This window comes from Crinia signifera, chromosome 2 (assembly GCF_055691185.1).
Source record: "Crinia signifera chromosome 2, ASM5569118v1, whole genome shotgun sequence".
Taxonomy (NCBI): domain Eukaryota; kingdom Metazoa; phylum Chordata; class Amphibia; order Anura; family Myobatrachidae; genus Crinia; species Crinia signifera.
This window is the reverse complement of record NC_139218.1, coordinates 152,779,884-152,798,192: the sequence shown is the minus strand read 5'-3', so window position 1 is coordinate 152,798,192 and position 18,309 is coordinate 152,779,884. Positions and strand designations below refer to the sequence as shown.

At 33.3% G+C, this 18,309-nt stretch overlaps 10 non-coding genes across 10 annotated transcripts; all 10 read right to left on the bottom strand.

Annotated features, from left to right (window-relative positions):
• Positions 1-1,152: 1,152 nt before the first annotated feature.
• Positions 1,153-1,226, bottom strand: TRNAI-AAU (transfer RNA isoleucine (anticodon AAU)). Its single transcript has one exon. It is a non-coding gene; the product is annotated as a tRNA-Ile (tRNA).
• A 701-nt stretch (positions 1,227-1,927) lies between these two features.
• TRNAI-AAU (transfer RNA isoleucine (anticodon AAU)) lies at positions 1,928-2,001 on the bottom strand. Its single transcript has one exon. It is a non-coding gene; the product is annotated as a tRNA-Ile (tRNA).
• Positions 2,002-2,716: 715 nt separating this feature from the next.
• On the bottom strand, positions 2,717-2,790 carry TRNAI-AAU (transfer RNA isoleucine (anticodon AAU)). The gene has a single exon. It is a non-coding gene; the product is annotated as a tRNA-Ile (tRNA).
• Positions 2,791-6,825: 4,035 nt separating this feature from the next.
• On the bottom strand, positions 6,826-6,899 carry TRNAI-AAU (transfer RNA isoleucine (anticodon AAU)). Its single transcript has one exon. It is a non-coding gene; the product is annotated as a tRNA-Ile (tRNA).
• Positions 6,900-7,615: 716 nt separating this feature from the next.
• On the bottom strand, positions 7,616-7,689 carry TRNAI-AAU (transfer RNA isoleucine (anticodon AAU)). The gene has a single exon. It is a non-coding gene; the product is annotated as a tRNA-Ile (tRNA).
• Positions 7,690-8,450: 761 nt separating this feature from the next.
• On the bottom strand, positions 8,451-8,524 carry TRNAI-AAU (transfer RNA isoleucine (anticodon AAU)). Its single transcript has one exon. It is a non-coding gene; the product is annotated as a tRNA-Ile (tRNA).
• Positions 8,525-9,226: 702 nt separating this feature from the next.
• Positions 9,227-9,300, bottom strand: TRNAI-AAU (transfer RNA isoleucine (anticodon AAU)). The gene has a single exon. It is a non-coding gene; the product is annotated as a tRNA-Ile (tRNA).
• A 762-nt stretch (positions 9,301-10,062) lies between these two features.
• Positions 10,063-10,136, bottom strand: TRNAI-AAU (transfer RNA isoleucine (anticodon AAU)). Its single transcript has one exon. It is a non-coding gene; the product is annotated as a tRNA-Ile (tRNA).
• Positions 10,137-14,095: 3,959 nt separating this feature from the next.
• TRNAI-GAU (transfer RNA isoleucine (anticodon GAU)) lies at positions 14,096-14,169 on the bottom strand. Its single transcript has one exon. It is a non-coding gene; the product is annotated as a tRNA-Ile (tRNA).
• A 3,242-nt stretch (positions 14,170-17,411) lies between these two features.
• On the bottom strand, positions 17,412-17,485 carry TRNAL-AAG (transfer RNA leucine (anticodon AAG)). Its single transcript has one exon. It is a non-coding gene; the product is annotated as a tRNA-Leu (tRNA).
• Between the last annotated feature and the right edge of the window lie 824 nt (positions 17,486-18,309).

Genomic DNA, 18,309 nt, shown 5'->3' with positions numbered 1-18,309 from the left:
CTCACTATAAAATGAATTGTATTTTATTTGCTTGAAACATTTACGCATGGGCCACGTAGTAGATCATATATTGATTGAAAAGCATTTCTATTTTAAAGAAAAATCATAAAGCATAAAGTGCTTTGAAGTGTGGCATTGGTAATAGGGCTTTCATTTCTTCCTACAGTCCAAAGCAAAATAAAAATAGGGTGAAAAATACTATATATTTAAAGGATAATGGTAAAAGATCTACAATGTATTCAAGGCAGCTACAAGGGATAATCACTATAGCCAATACTGATGATGAAGCCTAGTTTCCAAGCACTGTACTACAAGTTTAAATCCATTGTTGTCAATGATGTTGGGTCATCAAGAAAAACAAATGGCCAGTGTGGGGATCGAACCCAAGACCTTGGCGTTATTAGCACCACGCTCTAACCAAATGAGCTAACCGGCCACACTGTTTGAATGTGAAAATCCAAAATGACAAATAATCTTCAAATCATTATATGTATTATTTCTAAAAGGTGATTTTTGTTGACAATCATGTTTTCTCCCTTCATACTTTTGCAAAAACGATAAATGAGGTCCCAATTTAAAGATTAAGTTACTTGCTTCAGATAAATTGTTAGTTAAGAATTGTATATGGTTTTGTTTCTTTAAAAATTTAAGTTACAAATTGACTTTGTGCCCTACACTTCTTTCCCTGGATGTGTTGATACAGCATGGCAAAGAAGATCAGTTTTGCACAGCTTCTCGAAATGGCTACATATGAACCAGTTCTTCTTTCATCCTACTACAAACCACCAACCTCACTATAAAATGAATTGTATTTTATTTGCATGAAACATTTACGCATGGGCCATGTAGTAGATCATATATTGATTGAAAAGCATTTCTATTTTAAAGAAAAATCATAAAGCATAAAGTGCTTTGAAGTGTGGCATTGGTAATAGGGCTTTCATTTCTTCCTACAGTCCAAAGCAAAATAAAAATAGGGTGTAAAATACTATATATTTAAAGGATAATGGTAAAAGATCTACAATGTATTCAAGGCAGTTACAAGGGATAATCACTATAGCCAATACTGATGATGAAGCCTAGTTTCCAAGCACTGTACTACAAGTTTAAATCCATTGTTGTCAATGATGTTGGGTCATCAAGAAAAACAAATGGCCAGTGTGGGGATCGAACCCAAGACCTTGGCGTTATTAGCACCACGCTCTAACCAACTGAGCTAACCGGCCACACTGTTTGAATTTGAAAATCCAAAATGACAAATAATCTTCAAATCATTATATGTATTATTTCTAAATGTGATTTTTGTTGACAATCATTTTTTCTCCCTTCATACTTTTGCAAAAACGATAAATGAGGTCCCATTTTAAAGATTAAGTTATTTGCTTCAGATACATTGTTAGTTAAGAAATGTATATGGTTTTGTTTCTTTAAAAATTGAAGTTACAAATTGACTTTGTGCCCTACACTTCTTTCCCTGGATGTGTTGATACAGCATGGCAAAGATGATCAGTTTTGCACAGCTTCTCAAAATGGCTACATATGAACCAGTTCTTCTTTCATCCTACTACAAACCACCAACCTCACTATAAAATGAATTGTATTTTATTTGCATGAAACATTTACGCATGGGCCACGTAGTAGATCATATATTGATTGAAAAGCATTTCTATTTTAAAGAAAAATCATAAAGCATAAAGTGCTTTGAAGTGTGGCATTGGTAATAGGGCTTTCATTTCTTCCTACAGTTTAAAGCAAAATAAAAATAGGGTGTAAAATACTATATATTTAAAGGATAATGGTAAAAGATCTACAATGTAATCAAGGCAGCTACAAGGGATAATCACTATAGCCAATACTGATGATGAAGCCTAGTTTCCAAGTTTAAATCCATTGTTGTCAATGATGTTGGGTCATCAAGAAAAACAAATGGCCAATGTGGGGATCGAACCCAAGACCTTGGCGTTATTAGCACCACGCTCTAACCAACTGAGCTAACAGGCCACACTGATTGAATGTGAAAATCCAAAATGACAAATAATCTTCAAATCATTATATGTATTATTTCTAAAAGGTGATTTTTGTTGACAATCATTTTTTCTCCCTTCATACTTTTGCAAAAACGATAAATGAGGTCCAATTTTAAAGATTAAGTTACTTGCTTCAGATAAATTGTTAGTTAAGAATTGTATATGGTTTTGTTTCTATAAAAATTGAAGTAACAAATTGACTTTGTGCCCTACACTTCTTTCCCTGGATGTGTTGATACAGCATGGCAAAGAAGATCAGTTTTGCACAGCTTCTCGAAATGGCTACATATGAACCAGTTCTTCTTTCATCCTACTACAAACCACCAACCTCACTATAAAATGAATTGTATTTTATTTGCATGAAACATTTACGCATGGGCCACGTAGTAGATCATATATTGATTGAAAAGCATTTCTATTTTAAAGAAAAATCATAAAGCATAAAGTGCTTTGAAGTGTGGCATTGGTAATAGGGCTTTCATTTCTTCCTACAGTCCAAAGCAAAATAAAAATAGGGTGTAAAATACTATATATTTAAAGTATAATGGTAAAAGATCTACAATGTATTCAAGGCAGTTACTAGGATAATCACTATAGCCAATACTGATGATGAAGCCTAGTTTCCAAGCACTGTACTACAAGTTTAAATCCATTGTTGTCAATGATGTTAGGTCATCAAGGTAAACAAATGGCCAGTGTGGGGATCGAACCCAAGACCTTGGCATTATTAGCACCACGCTCTAACCAACTGAGCTAACCGGCCACACTCTTTGAATGCGAAAATCCAAAATGACAAATAATCTTCAAATCATTATGTGTATTATTTCTAAAAGGTGATTTTTGTTGACAATAAATCATTATATGTATTATTTCTAAAAGGTGATTTTTGTTGACAATCATTTTTTCTCCCTTCATACTTTTGCAAAAACGAGAAATGAGGTCCCATTTTAAAGATTAAGTTATTTGCTTCAAATACATTGTTAGTTAAAAATTGTATATGGTTTTGTTTCTTTAAAAATTGTAGTTACAAATTGACTTTGTGCCCTACACTTCTTTCCCTGGATGTGTTGATACAGCATGGCAAAGAGGATCAGTTTTGCACAGCTTCTCAAAATGGCTACATATGAACCAGTTCTTCTTTCATCCTACTACAAACCACCAACCTCACTATAAAATGAATTGTATTTTATTTGCTTGAAACATTTACGCATGGGCCACGTAGTAGATCATATATTGATTGAAAAGCATTTCTATTTTAAAGAAAAATCATAAAGCATAAAGTGCTTTGAAGTGTGGCATTGGTAATAGGGCTTTCATTTCTTCCTACAGTCCAAAGCAAAATAAAAATAGGGTGAAAAATACTATATATTTAAAGGATAATGGTAAAAGATCTACAATGTATTCAAGGCAGCTACAAGGGATAATCACTATAGCCAATACTGATGATGAAGCCTAGTTTCCAAGCACTGTACTACAAGTTTAAATCCATTGTTGTCAATGATGTTGGGTCATCAAGAAAAACAAATGGCCAGTGTGGGGATCGAACCCAAGACCTTGGCGTTATTAGCACCACGCTCTAACCAAATGAGCTAACCGGCCACACTGTTTGAATGTGAAAATCCAAAATGACAAATAATCTTCAAATCATTATATGTATTATTTCTAAAAGGTGATTTTTGTTGACAATCATTTTTTCTCCCTTCATACTTTTGCAAAAACGATAAATGAGGTCCCATTTTAAAGATTAAGTTACTTGCTTCAGATAAATTGTTAGTTAAGAATTGTATATGGTTTTGTTTCTTTAAAAATTGAAGTTACAAATTGACTTTGTGCCCTACACTTCTTTCCCTGGATGTGTTGATACAGCATGGCAAAGAAGATCAGTTTTGCACAGCTTCTCGAAATGGCTATATATGAACCAGTTCTACTTTCATCCTACTACAAACCACCAACCTCACTATAAAATGAATTGTATTTTATTTGCATGAAACATTTACGCATGGGCCACGTAGTACATCATATATTGATTGAAAAGCATTTCTATTTTAAAGAAAAATCATAAAGCATAAAGTGCTTTGAAGTGTGGCATTGGTAATAGGGCTTTCATTTCTTCCTACAGTCCAAAGCGAAATAAAAATAGGGGGTAAAATACTATATATTTAAAGTATAATGGTAAAAGATCTACAATGTATTCAAGGCAGTTACTAGGATAATCACTATAGCCAATACTGATGATGAAGCCTAGTTTCCAAGCACTGTACTACAAGTTTAAATCCATTGTTGTCAATGATGTTGGGTCATCAAGATAAACAAACGGCCAGTGTGGGGATCAAACCCAAGACCTTGGCGTTATTAGCACCATGCTCTAAACAACTGAGCTAACCGGCCAAAAGCGAAAATCCAAAATGACAAATAATCTTCAAATCATTATGTGTATTATTTCTAAAAGGTGATTTTTGTTGACAATAAATCATTATATGTATTATTTCTAAAAGGTGATTTTTGTTGACAATCATTTTTTCTCCCTTCATACTTTTGCAAAAACGATAAATGAGGTCCCATTTTAAAGATTAAGTTATTTGCTTCAGATACATTGTTAGTTAAGAATTGTATATGGTTTTGTTTCTTTAAAAATTGAAGTGACAAATTGACTTTGTGCCCTACACTTCTTTCCCTGGATGTGTTGATACAGCATGGCAAAGAGGATCAGTTTTGCACAGCTTCTCAAAATGGCTACATATGAACCAGTTCTTCTTTCATCCTACTACAAACCACCAACCTCACTATAAAATGAATTGTATTTTATTTGCATGAAACATTTACGCATGGGCCACGTAGTAGATCATATATTGATTGAAAAGCATTTCTATTTTAAAGAAAAATCATAAAGCATAAAGTGCTTTTAAGTGTGGCATTGGTAATAGGGCTTTCATTTCTTCCTACAGTCCAAAGCAAAATAAAAATAGGGTGTAAAATACTATATATTTAAAGGATAATGGTAAAAGATCTACAATGCATTCAAGGCAGCTACAAGGGATAATCACTATAGCCAATACTGATGATGAAGCCTAGTTTCCAAGCACTGTACTACAAGTTTAAATCCATTGTTGTAAATGATGTTGGGTCATCAAGAAAAACAAATGGCCAGTGTGGGGATTGAACCAAAGACCTTGGCATTATTAGCACTACGCTCTAACCAACTGAGCTAACCGGCCACACTCTTTGAATGCGAAAATCCAAAATGACAAATAATCTTCAAATCATTATGTGTATTATTTCTAAAAGGTGATTTTTGTTGACAATAAATCATTATATGTATTATTTCTAAAAGGTGATTTTTGTTGACAATCATTTTTTCTCCCTTCATACTTTTGCAAAAACGATAAATGAGGTCCCATTTTAAAGATTAAGTTACTTGCTTCAGATAAATTGTTAGTTAAGAATTGTATATGGTTTTGTTTCTTTAAAAATTGAAGTTACAAATTGACTTTGTGCCCTACACTTCTTTCCCTGGATGTGTTGATACAGCATGGCAAAGAAGATCAGTTTTGCACAGCTTCTCGAAATGGCTATATATGAACCAGTTCTACTTTCATCCTACTACAAACCACCAACCTCACTATAAAATGAATTGTATTTTATTTGCATGAAACATTTACGCATGGGCCACGTAGTAGATCATATATTGATTGAAAAGCATTTCTATTTTAAAGAAAAATCATAAAGCATAAAGTGCTTTGAAGTGTGGCTTTCATTTTTTCCTACAGTCCAAAGCAAAATAAAAATAGGGTGTAAAATACTATATATTTAAAGTATAATGGTAAAAGATCTACAATGTATTCAAGGCAGTTACTAGGATAATCACTATAGCCAATACTGATGATGAAGCCTAGTTTCCAAGCACTGTACTACAAGTTTAAATCCATTGTTTTCAATGATGTTGGGTCATAAAGATAAACAAATGGCCAGTGTGGTGATCGAACCCAAGACCTTGGCGTTATTAGCACCACGCTCTAACCAACTGAGCTAACCGGCCACACTCTTTGAATGCGAAAATCCAAAATGACAAATAATCTTCAAATCATTATGTGTATTATTTCTAAAAGGTGATTTTTGTTGACAATAAATCATTATATGTATTATTTCTAAAAGGTGATTTTTGTTGACAATCATTTTTTCTCCCTTCATACTTTTGCAAAAACGATAAATGAGGTCCCATTTTAAAGATTAAGTTATTTGCTTCAGATACATTGTTAGTTAAGAATTGTATATGGTTTTGTTTCTTTAAAAATTGAAGTTACAAATTGACGTTGTGCCCTACACTTCTTTCCCTGGATGTGTTGATACAGCATGGCAAAGATGATCAGTTTTGCACAGCTTCTCAAAATGGCTACATATGAACCAGTTCTTCTTTCATCCTACTACAAACCAAAAACCTCACTATAAAATGAATTGTATTTTATTTGCATGAAACATTTACGGATGGGCCACGTAGTAGATCATATATTGATTGAAAAGCATTTCTATTTTAAAGAAAAATCATAAAGCATAAAGTGCTTTGAAGTGTGGCATTGGTAATAGGGCTTTCATTTCTTCCTACAGTCCAAAGCAAAATAAAAATAGGGTGTAAAATACTATATATTTAAAGGATAATGGTAAAAGATCTACAATGTATTCAATGCAGCTACAAGGGATAATCACTATAGCCAATACTGATGATGAAGCCTAGTTTCCAAGCACTGTACTACAAGTTTAAATCCATTGTTGTCAATGATGTTGGGTCATCAAGAAAAACAAATGGCCAGTGTGGGGATCGAACCCAAGACCTTGGCGTTATTAGCACCACGCTCTAACCAACTGAGCTAACCGGCCACACTGTTCGAATGTGAAAATCCAAAATGACAAATAATCTTCAAATCATAATATGTATTATTTCTAAAAGGTGATTTTTGTTGACAATCATTTTTTCTCCCTTCATACTTTTGCAAAAACGATAAATGAGGTCCCATTTTAAAGATTAAGTTATTTGCTTCAGATAAATTGTTAGTTAAGAATTGTATATGGTTTTGTTTCTTTAAAAATTGAAGTTACAAATTGACTTTGTGCCCTACACTTCTTTCCCTGGATGTGTTGATACAGCATGGCAAAGATGATCAGTTTTGCACAGCTTCTCAAAATGGCTACATATGAACCAGTTCTTCTTTCATCCTACTACAAACCACCAACCTCACTATAAAATGAATTGTATTTTATTTGCATGAAACATTTACGCATGGGCCACGTAGTAGATCATATATTGATCGAAAAGCATTTCTATTTTAAAGAAAAATCATAAAGCATAAAGTGCTTTGAAGTGTGGCATTGGTAATAGGGCTTTCATTTCTTCCTACAGTCCAAAGCAAAATAAAAATAGGGTGTAAAATACTATATATTTAAAGGATAATGGTAAAAGATCTACAATGTATTCAAGGCAGCTACAAGGGATAATCACTATAGCCAATACTGATGATGAGGCCTAGTTTCCAAGCACTGTACTACAAGTTTAAATCCATTGTTGTCAATGATGTTGGGTCATCAAGAAAAACAAATGGCCAGTGTGGGGATCGAACCCAAGACCTTGGCGTTATTAGCACCACGCTCTAACCAACTGAGCTAACCGGCCACACTGTTTGAATGTGAAAATCCAAAATGACAAATAATCTTTAAATCATTATATGTATTATTTCTAAATGGTGATTTTTGTTGACAATATATCATGATATGTATTATTTCTAAAAGGTGATTTTTGTTGACAATCATTTTTTCTCCCTTCATACTTTTGCAAAAACGATAAATGAGGTCCCATTTTAAAGATTAAGTTATTTGCTTCAGATACATTGTTAGATAAGAATTGTATATGGTTTTGTTTCTTTAAAAATTGAAGCTACAAATTGACTTTGTGCCCTACACTTCTTTCCCTGGATGTGTTGATACAGCATGGCAAAGATGATCAGTTTTGCACAGCTTCTCAAAATGGCTACATATGAACCAGTTCTTCTTTCATCCTACTACAAACCACCAACCTCACTATAAAATGAATTGTATTTTATTTGCATGAAACATTTACGCATGGGCCACGTAGTAGATCATATATTGATTGAAAAGCATTTCTATTTTAAAGAAAAATCATAAAGCATAAAGTGCTTTGAAGTGTGGCATTGGTAATAGGGCTTTCATTTCTTCCTACAGTCCCAAGCAAAATAAAAATAGGGTGTAAAATACTATATATTTAAAGTATAATGGTAAAAGATCTACAATGTATTCAAGGCAGTTACTAGGATAATCACTATAGCCAATACTGATGATGAAGCCTAGTTTCCAAGCACTGTACTAGAAGTTTAAATCAATTGTTGTCAATGATATTGGGTCATCAAGATAAACAAATGGCCAGTGTGGGGATCGAACCCAAGACCTTGGCGTTATTAGCACCACGCTCTAACCAACTGAGCTAACCGGCCACACTGTTTGAATGTGAAAATCCAAAATGACAAATAATCTTCAAATCATTATATGTATTATTTCTAAAAGGTGATTTTTGTTGACAATCATTTTTTCTCCCTTCATACTTTTGCAAAAACGATAAATGAGGTCCCAATTTGAAGATTAAGTTACTTGCTTCAGATAAATTGTTAGTTAAGAATTGTATATGGTTTTGTTTCTTTAAAAATTGAAGTTACAAATTGACTTTGTGCCCTACACTTCTTTCCCTGGATGTGTTGATACAGCATGGCAAATAAGATCAGTTTTGCACAGCTTCTCGAAATGGCTACATATGAACCAGTTCTTCTTTCATCCTACTACAAACCACCAACCTCACTATAAAATGAATTGTATTTTATTTGCATGAAACATTTACGCATGGGCCACGTAGTAGATCATATATTGATTGAAAAGCATTTCTATTTTAAAGAAAAATCATAAAGCATAAAGTGCTTTGAAATGTGGCTTTCATTTCTTCCTACAGTCCAAAGCAAAATAAAAATAGGGTGTAAAATACTATATATTTAAAGGATAATGGTAAAAGATCTACAATGTATTCAAGGCAGTTACAAGGGATAATCACTATAGCCAATACTGATGATGAAGCCTAGTTTCCAAGCACTGTACTTCAAGTTTAAATCCATTGTTGTCAATGATGTTGGGTCATCAAGATAAACAAATGGCCAGTGTGGGGATCGAACCCAAGACCTTGGCGTTATTAGCACCACGCTCTAACCAACTGAGCTAACCGGCCACACTCTTTGAATGCAAAAATCCAAAATGACAAATAATCTTCAAATCCTTATATGTATTATTTCTAAAAGGTGATTTTTGTTGACAATAATTAATTATATGTATTATTTCTAAAAGGTGATTTTTGTTGACAATCATTTTTTCTCCCTTCATACTTTTGCAAAAACGATAAATGAGGTCCCATTTTAAAGATTAAGTTATTTGCTTCAGATAAATTGTTAGTTAAGAATTGTATATGGTTTTGTTTCTTTAAAAATTGAAGTTACAAATTGACTTGGTGCCCTACACTTCTTTCCCTGGATGTGTTGATACAGCATGGCAAAGATGATCAGTTTTGCACAGCTTCTCAAAATGGCTTCATATGAACCAGTTCTTCTTTCATCCTACTGCAAACCACCAACCTCACTATAAAATGAATTGTATTTTATTTGCATGAAACATTTACGCATGGGCCACGTAGTAGATCATATATTGATTGAAAAGCATTTCTATTTTAAAGAAAAATCATAAAACATAAAGTGCTTTGAAGTGTGGCATTGGTAATAGGGCTTTTATTTCTTCCTACAGTCCAATGCAAAATAAAAATAGGGTGTAAAATACTATATATTTAAAGGATAATGGTAAAAGATCTACAATGTATTCAAGGCAGTTACAAGGGATAATCACTATAGCCAATACTGATGATGAAGCCTAGTTTCCAAGCACTGTACTACAAGTTTAAATCCATTGTTGTCAATGATGTTGGGTCATCAAGAAAAACAAATGGCCAGTGTGGGGATCGAACCCAAGACCTTGGCGTTATTAGCACCATGCTCTAACCAACTGAGCTAACCGGCCACACTGTTTGAATGAGAAAATCCAAAATGACAAATAATCTTCAAATCATTATATGTATTATTTCTAAAATTTGATTTTTGTTGACAATCATTTTTTCTCCCTTCATACTTTTGCAAAAACGATAAATGAGGTCCCATTTTAAAGATTAAGTTACTTGCTTCAGATAAATTGTTAGTTAAGAATTGTATATGGTTTTGTTTCTTTAAAAATTAAAGTTACAAATTGACTTTGTGCCCTACACTTCTTTCCCTGGATGTGTTGATACAGCATGGCAAAGAAGATCAGTTTTGCACAGCTTCTCGAAATGGCTACATATGAACCAGTTCTTCTTTCATCCTACTACAAACCACCAACCTCACTATAAAATGAATTGTATTTTATTTGCATGAAACATTTACGCATGGGCCACGTTTTAGATCATATATTGATTGAAAAGCATTTCTATTTTAAAGAAAAATCATAAAGCAAAAAGTGCTTTGAAGTGTGGCATTGGTAATAGGGCTTTCATTTCTTCCTACAGTCCAAAGCAAAATAAAAATAGGGTGTAAAATACTATATATTTAAAGTATAATGGTAAAAGATCTACAATGTATTCAAGGCAGTTACTAGGATAATCACTATACTGATGATGAAGCCTAGTTTCCAAGCACTGTACTACAAGTTTAAATCCATTGTTGTCAATGATGTTGGGTCATCAAGATAAACAAATGGCCAGTGTGGGGATCGAACCCAAGACCTTGGCGTTATTAGTACCACGCTCTAACCAACTGAGCTAACCGGCCACACTCTTTGAATGCGAAAATCCAAAATGACAAATAATCTTCAAATCATTATATGTATTATTTCTAAAAGGTGATTTTTGTTGACAATAAATCATTATATGTATTATTTCTAAAAGGTGATTTTTGTTGACAATCATTTTTTCTCCCTTCATACTTTTGCAAAAACGATAAATGAGGTCCCATTTTAAAGATTAAGTTATTTGCTTCAGATAAATTGTTAGTTAAGAATTGTATATGGTTTTGTTTCTTTAAAAATTGAAGTTACAAATTGACTTTGTGCCCTACACTTCTTTCCCTGGATGTGTTGATACAGCATGGCAAAGAGGATCAGTTTTGCACAGCTTCTCAAAATGGCTACATATGAACCAGTTCTTCTTTCATCCTACTACAAACCACCAACCTCACTATAAAATGAATTGTATTTTATTTGCTTGAAACATTTACGCATGGGCCACGTAGTAGATCATATATTGATTGAAAAGCATTTCTATTTTAAAGAAAAATCATAAAGCATAAAGTGCTTTGAAGTGTGGCATTGGTAATAGGGCTTTCATTTCTTCCTACAGTCCAAAGCAAAATAAAAATAGGGTGAAAAATACTATATATTTAAAGGATAATGGTAAAAGATCTACAATGTATTCAAGGCAGCTACAAGGGATAATCACTATAGCCAATACTGATGATGAAGCCTAGTTTCCAAGCACTGTACTACAAGTTTAAATCCATTGTTGTCAATGATGTTGGGTCATCAAGAAAAACAAATGGCCAGTGTTGGGATCGAACCCAAGACCTTGGCGTTATTAGCACCACGCTCTAACCAACTGAGCTAACCGGCCACACTGTTTGAATGTGAAAATCCAAAATGACAAATAATCTTCAAATCATTATATGTATTATTTCTAAAAGGTGATTTTTGTTGACAATCATTTTTTCTCCCTTCATACTTTTGCAAAAACGATAAATGAGGTCCCATTTTAAAGATTAAGTTACTTGCTTCAGATAAATTGTTAGTTAAGAATTGTATATGGTTTTGTTTCTTTAAAAATTGAAGTTACAAATTGACTTTGTGCCCTACACTTCTTTCCCTGGATGTGTTGATACAGCATGGCAAAGAAGATCAGTTTTGCACAGCTTCTCGAAATGGCTACATATGAACCAGTTCTTCTTTCATCCTACTACAAACCACCAACCTCACTATAAAATGAATTGTATTTTATTTGCATGAAACATTTACTCATGGGCCACGTAGTAGATCATATATTGATTGAAAAGCATTTCTATTTTAAAGAAAAATCATAAAGCATAAAGTGCTTTGAAGTGTGGCATTGGTAATAGGGCTTTCATTTCTTCCTACAGTCCAAAGCAAAATAAAAATAGGGTGTAAAATACTATATATTTAAAGTATAATGGTAAAAGATCTACAATGTATTCAAGGCAGTTACTAGGATAATCACTATAGCCAATACTGATGATGAAGCCTAGTTTCCAAGCACTGTACTACAAGTTTAAATCCATTGTTGTCAATGATGTTGGGTCATCAAGATAAACAAATGGCCAGTGTGGGGATCGAACCCAAGACCTTGGCGTTATTAGCACCACCCTCTAACCAACTGAGCTAAAAGGCCACACTCTTTGAATGCGAAAATCCAAAATGACAAATAATCTTCAAATCATTATATGTATTATTTCTAAAAGGTGATTTTTGTTGACAATAAATCATTATATGTATTATTTCTAAAAGGTGATTTTTGTTGACAATCATTTTTTCTCCCTTCATACTTTTGCAAAAACGATAAATGAGGTCCCATTTTAAAGATTAAGTTATTTGCTTCAGATACATTGTTAGTTAAAAATTGTATATGGTTTTGTTTCTTTAAAAATTGTAGTTACAAATTGACTTTGTGCCCTACACTTCTTTCCCTGGATGTGTTGATACAGCATGGAAAAGAGGATCAGTTTTGCACAGCTTCTCAAAATGGCTACATATGAACCAGTTCTTCTTTCATCCTACTACAAACCACCAACCTCACTATAAAATTAATTGTATTTTATTTGCATGAAACATTTACGCATGGGCCACGTAGTAGATCATATATTGATTGAAAAGCATTTCTATTTTAAAGAAAAATCATAAAGCATAAAGTGCTTTGAAGTGTGGCATTGGTAATAGGGCTTTCATTTCTTCCTACAGTCCAAAGCAAAATAAAAATAGGGTGAAAAATACTATATATGTAAAGGATAATGGTAAAAGATCTACAATGTATTCAAGGCAGCTACAAGGGATAATCACTATAGCCAATACCGATGATGAAGCCTAGTTTCCAAGCACTGTACTACAAGTTTAAATCCATTGTTGTCAATGATGTTGGGTCATCAAGAAAAACAAATGGCCAGTGTGGAGATCGAACCCAAGACCTTGGCGTTATTAGCACCACGCTCTAACCAACTGAGCTAACCGGCCACACTGTTTGAATGTGAAAATCCAAAATGACAAATAATCTTCAAATCATTATATGTATTATTTCTAAAAGGTGATTTTTGTTGACAATCATGTTTTCTCCCTTCATACTTTTGCAAAAACGATAAATGAGGTCCCAATTTAAAGATTAAGTTACTTGCTTCAGATAAATTGTTAGTTAAGAATTGTATATGGTTTTGTTTCTTTAAAAATTTAAGTTACAAATTGACTTTGTGCCCTACACTTCTTTCCCTGGATGTGTTGATACAGCATGGCAAAGAAGATCAGTTTTGCACAGCTTCTCGAAATGGCTACATATGAACCAGTTCTTCTTTCTTCCTACTACAAACCACCAACCTCACTATAAAATGAATTGTATTTTATTTGCATGAAACATTTATGCATGGGCCATGTAGTAGATCATATATTGATTGAAAAGCATTTCTATTTTAAAGAAAAATCATAAAGCATAAAGTGCTTTGAAGTGTGGCATTGGTAATAGGGCTTTCATTTCTTCCTACAGTCCAAAGCAAAATAAAAATAGGGTGTAAAATACTATATATTTAAAGGATAATGGTAAAAGATCTACAATGTATTCAAGGCAGTTACAAGGGATAATCACTATAGCCAATACTGATGATGAAGCCTAGTTTCCAAGCACTGTACTACAAGTTTAAATCCATTGTTGTCAATGATGTTGGGTCATCAAGATAAACAAATAGCCAGTGTGGTAATCGAACCCAAGACCTTGGCGTTATCAGCACCACGCTCTAACCAACTGAGCTAACCGGCCACACTCTTTGAATTGCGAAAATCCAAAATGACAAATAATCTTCAAATCATTATATGTATTATTTCTAAAAGGTGATTTTTGTTGACAATAAATCATTATATGTATTATTTCTAAAAGGTGATTTTTGTTGACAATCATTTTTTCTCCCTTCATACTTTTGCAAAAACGATAAATGAGGTCCCATTTTAAAGATTAAGTTACTTGCTTCAGATAAATTGTTAGTTAAGAATTGTATATGGTTTTGTTTCTTTAAAAATTGAAGTTACAAATTGACTTTGTGCCCTACACTTCTTTCCCTGGATGTGTTGATACAGCATGGCAAAGAGGATCAGTTTTGCACAGCTTCTCAAAATGGCTACATATTAACCAGTTCTTCTTTCATCCTACTACAAACCACCAACCTCACTATAAAATGAATTGTATTTTATTTGCTTGAAACATTTACGCATGGGCCACGTAGTAGATCATATATTGATTGAAAAGCATTTCTATTTTAAAGAAAAATCATAAAGCATAAAGTGCTTTGAAGTGTGGCATTGGTAATAGGGCTTTCATTTCTTCCTACAGTCCAAAGCAAAATAAAAATAGGGTGTAAAATACTATATATTTAAAGGATAATGGTAAACGATCTACAATGTATTCAAGGCAGCTACAAGGGATAATCACTATAGCCAATACTGATGATGAAGCCTAGTTTCCAAGCACTGTACTACAAGTTTAAATCCATTGTTGTCAATGATGTTGGGTCATCAAGATAAACAAATGGCCAGTGTTGGGATCGAACCCAAGACCTTGGCGTTATTAGCACCACGCTCTAACCAACTGAGCTAACCGGCCACACTCTTTGAAATGCGAAAATCCAAAATGACAAATAATCTTCAAATCATTATATGTATTATTTCTAAAAGGTGATTTTTGTTGACAATAAATCATTATATGTATTATTTCTAAAAGGTGATTTTTGTTGACAATCATTTTTTCTCCCTTCATACTTTTGCAAAAACGATAAATGAGGTCCCATTTTAAAGATTAAGTTACTTGCTTCAGATAAATTGTTATTTAAGAATTGTATATGGTTTTGTTTCTTTAAAAATTGAAGTTACAAATTGACTTTGTGCCCTACACTTCTTTCCCTGGATGTGTTGATACAGCATGGCAAAGAAGATCCGTTTTGCACAGCTTCTCGAAATGGCTACATATGAACCAGTTCTTCTTTCATCCTACTACAAACCACCAACCTCACTATAAAATGAATTGTATTTTATTTGCATGAAACATTTACGCATGGGCCACGTAGAAGATCATATATTGATTGAAAAGCATTTCTATTTTAAAGAAAAATCATATAGCATAAAGTGCTTTGAAGTGTGGATTTCTTTTCTTCCTACAGTCCAAAGCAAAATAAAAATAGGGTGTAAAATACTATATATTTAAAGGATAATGGTAAAAGATCTACAATGTATTCAAGGCAGTTACTAGGATAATCACTATAGCCAATACTGATGATGAAGCCTAGTTTCCAAGCACTGTACTAGAAGTTTAAATCCATTGTTGTCAATGATGTTGGGTCATCAAGATAAACAAACGGCCAGTGTGGGGATCGAACCCAAGACCTTGGCGTTATTAGCACTACGCTCTAACCAACTAAGCTAACCGGCCACACTCTTTGAAATGCGAAAATCCAAAATGACAAATAATCTTCAAATCATTATATGTATTATTTCTAAAAGGTGATTTTTGTTGACAATAAATCATTATATGTATTATTTCTAAAAGGTGATTTTTGTTGACAATCATTTTTTCTCCCTTCATACTTTTGCAAAAACGATAAATGAGGTCCCATTTTAAAGATTAAGTTACTTGCTTCAGATAAATTGTTATTTAAGAATTGTATATGGTTTTGTTTCTTTAAAAATTGAAGTTACAAATTGACTTTGTGCCCTACACTTCTTTCCCTGGATGTGTTGATACAGCATGGCAAAGAAGATCCGTTTTGCACAGCTTCTCGAAATGGCTACATATGAACCAGTTCTTCTTTCATCCTACTACAAACCACCAACCTCACTATAAAATGAATTGTATTTTATTTGCATGAAACATTTACGCATGGGCCACGTAGAAGATCATATATTGATTGAAAAGCATTTCTATTTTAAAGAAAAATCATATAGCATAAAGTGCTTTGAAGTGTGGATTTCATTTCTTCCTACAGTCCAAAGCAAAATAAAAATAGGGTGTAAAATACTATATATTTAAAGGATAATGGTAAAAGATCTACAATGTATTCAAGGCAGTTACTAGGATAATCACTATAGCCAATACTGATGATGAAGCCTAGTTTCCAAGCACTGTACTAGAAGTTTAAATCCATTGTTGTCAATGATGTTGGGTCATCAAGATAAACAAACGGCCAGTGTGGGGATCGAACCCAAGACCTTGGCGTTATTAGCACTACGCTCTAACCAACTAAGCTAACCGGCCACACTCTTTGAATTCGAAAATCCAAAATGACAAATAATCTTCAAATCATTATGTGTATTATTTCTAAAAGGTGATTTTTGTTGACAATAAATCATTATATGTATTATTTCTAAAAGGTGATTTTTGTTGACAATCATTTTTTCTCCCTTCATACTTTTGCAAAAACGATAAATGAGGTCCCAATTTAAAGATTAAGTTATTTGCTTCAGATACATTGTTAGTTAAGAATTGTATATGGTTTTGTTTCTTTAAAAATTGAAGTTACAAATTGACTTTGTGCCCTACACTTCTTTCCCTGGATGTGTTGATACAGCATGGCAAAGATGATCAGTTTTGCACAGCTTCTCAAAATGGCTACATATGAACCAGTTCTTCTTTCATCCTACTACAAACCACCAACCTCACTATAAAATGAATTGTATTTTATTTGCATGTAACATTTACGCATGGGCCACGTAGTAGATTGTATATTGATTGAAAAGCATTTCTATTTTAAAGAAAAATCATAAAGCATAAAGTGCTTTGAAGTGTGGCATTGGTAATAGGGCTTTCATTTCTTCCTACAGTCCAAAGCAAAATAAAAATAGGGTGTAAAATACTATATATTTAAAGGATAATGGTAAAAGATCTACAATGTATTCAAGGCAGCTACAAGGGATAATCACTATAGCCATACTGATGATGAAGCCTAGTTTCCAAGCACTGTACTACAAGTTTAAATCCATTGTTGTCAATGATGTTGGGTCATCAAGAAAAACAAATGGCCAGTGTGGGGATCGAACCCAAGACCTTGGCGTTCTTAGCACCACGCTCTAACCAACTGAGCTAACCGGCCACACTGTTTGAATGTGAAAATCCAAAATGACAAATAATCTTCAAATCATTATATGTATTATTTCTAAAAGGTGATTTTTGTTGACAATCATTTTTTCTCCCTTCATACTTTTGCAAAAACGATAAATGAGGTCCCATTTTAAAGATTAAGTTACTTGCTTCAGATAAATTGTTAGTTAAGAATTGTATATGGTTTTGTTTCTTTAAAAATTGAAGTTACAAATTGACTTTGTGCCCTACACTTCTTTCCCTGGATGTGTTGATACAGCATGGCAAAGAGGATCAGTTTTGCACAGCTTCTCAAAATGGCTACATATGAACCAGTTCTTCTTTCATCCTACTACAAACCACCAACCTCACTATAAAATGAATTGTATTTTATTTGCTTGAAACATTTACGCATGGGCCACGTAGTAGATCATATATTGATTGAAAAGCATTTCTATTTTAAAGAAAAATCATAAAGCATAAAGTGCTTTGAAGTGTGGCATTGGTAATAGGGCTTTCATTTCTTCCTACAGTCCAAAGCAAAATAAAAATAGGGTGTAAAATACTATATATTTAAAGGATAATGGTAAAAGATCTACAATGTATTCAAGGCAGCTACAAGGGATAATCACTATAGCCAATACTGATGATGAAGCCTAGTTTCCAAGCACTGTACTACAAGTTTAAATCCATTGTTGTCAATGATGTTGGGTCATCAAGATAAACAAATGGCCAGTGTTGGGATCGAACCCAAGACCTTGGCGTTATTAGCACCACGCTCTAACCAACTGAGCTAACCGGCCACACTCTTTGAAATGCGAAAATCCAAAATGACAA